Source organism: Trichechus manatus, unplaced genomic scaffold (assembly GCF_000243295.1).
Source record: "Trichechus manatus latirostris isolate Lorelei unplaced genomic scaffold, TriManLat1.0 scaffold00057, whole genome shotgun sequence".
Lineage (NCBI taxonomy): Eukaryota > Metazoa > Chordata > Mammalia > Sirenia > Trichechidae > Trichechus > Trichechus manatus.
Window position 1 is genome coordinate 14,732,032 of NW_004443993.1, and position 1,771 is coordinate 14,733,802.

Consider the following 1,771-nt stretch of genomic DNA (forward strand, 5'->3'; position numbering starts at 1 on the left):
TTCTATCATGCAATCTCTGGCCTCCTTTCTATCACCAAGGCCATATCTTCCTACTACTGATCCTTCTTTGTTTCCAATTTTTGCATGCCAGTCACCAGTAATTATCAGTGCATTTCACTGCATGTTTGATCAATTTCAGACTGCACAAGTTGGTAAAAATCTGCGACTTCTTCCTCTTTGTCATTAGTGGCTGGTGCGTAAATTTGAACAGTAGTCCTATGTCTTCCTTGCAGCTGGGTGGATATTATCCTATCACTGACTGCGCCGTACTTCAGCATAAATCTTGAAATGTTCTTTTTGACGATGAACGCGATGCCATTTTCCTCCTCTTCAATCTGTCATTCCCGGCATAGTAGACCATATTCTGATTCAGAATGACCAATACCTGTCCATTTCAGCTCACTAATGCCTAGGATATCGATCTTTAGGCATTCCATTCCATTTTGGATGACTTCACATCTTCCTAGGTTTATACTTTATACATTCCACGTTTGGATTATTAATGGATGTTTGCAACTGTTTCTTTTCGAGTCTTGCCACATCAGCAAACGAAGGTCCCAAAAGCTTGACTCCACCCACATTGTCAAGGTCAACTCTACTTTGAAGAGGCAGCTCTTCCCCAGCCATATTTTGAGTGCCTTCCAACCTGAGACGCTCATCTGCTGGCACTGTATCAGACAATATTCTACTGCTACTCGTAAGGTTTTCCTTGGCTGATTTTTTCTGAAGTAGACCGCCAGGTTCTTCTTCCTAGTCAGTCTTAGTCTGGAAGCTCCGCTGAAACCTGTCGACCAAGGGTGACTCTGCTGGTATTTGAAATACTGGTGGCATAGCTTCCAGCATCACAGCAACACGCAAGCCCCCACAGTATGACAAACTGACAGAAGAGTGATGGAAGCAGTAAGTATAACAATGTCTTAGTGGGTTTGTAACTGTATAGATATAATATGTGTAATTATGATAGCACAAAAGGGAGGGGGAGGGGATAGCTACACAGGAGTAACGTTCCTATATTAGGTTAGGAAAAAGGTCATCCATATAACTAGGAATTCAGTACAGATCTGAAGCTGATTCTGATCAGCCCCCTGCAGCTGTTCAATGGACACAAGGACCAAGGAGTCCCTGCCCTGGCTTAGGTCGGCCCCGTTTCTGTCTGCTTGTTAAAACCTCGAGTTGTGCCATGTGCCCGTCTCCCCTCTGTGGAATCGCTATTTCAAACTCTTGCTTCTTGGGGCACGCTCTTGGGTGGCCTTGGGGCTAAGGAAATGGACCCAAACCACATAGGCACGAGAGACAGAGATATGGGGGCTGGGGAGCCGACCGAGGGACTTTGCCATCCAGCGGAGCTGGGACTCAGGACAGAAGGCGCTGTGGTGGCATCCGTCGCTGGTGATGAATTCTGGTCCGACCCAGTGCTCCTCCCTGGAACCCAGCCTACGTCCTTTATCCCTCCTGGCTCCCACCCACACAGCCTTGCTCAGCCTTGGATCCACCAACGGGCGATGAGAGGTGAGCCCTCAGCCAGCATCTGCACAAGGACAAGGGGTGCTGCTTCCCCAGCTGAGGGTGGCCTGGGCCCAGGGGCACCGAGTGCCAGCTAGCTTCAGGCCCATCCCAAGCCTGGCACCAGGGCCCCTCTGGCCTTGAGCTGCAGACCGCGCCCTCTCCCCAAGGCCCTGCCTCGGGGTGCCCTGCGACGCTCATGACCACTGAGGCGAATGGCCTGGTTTACAGCTAAGTCAGGATGCCTGCTGGGGCCACAGGCCAGGGA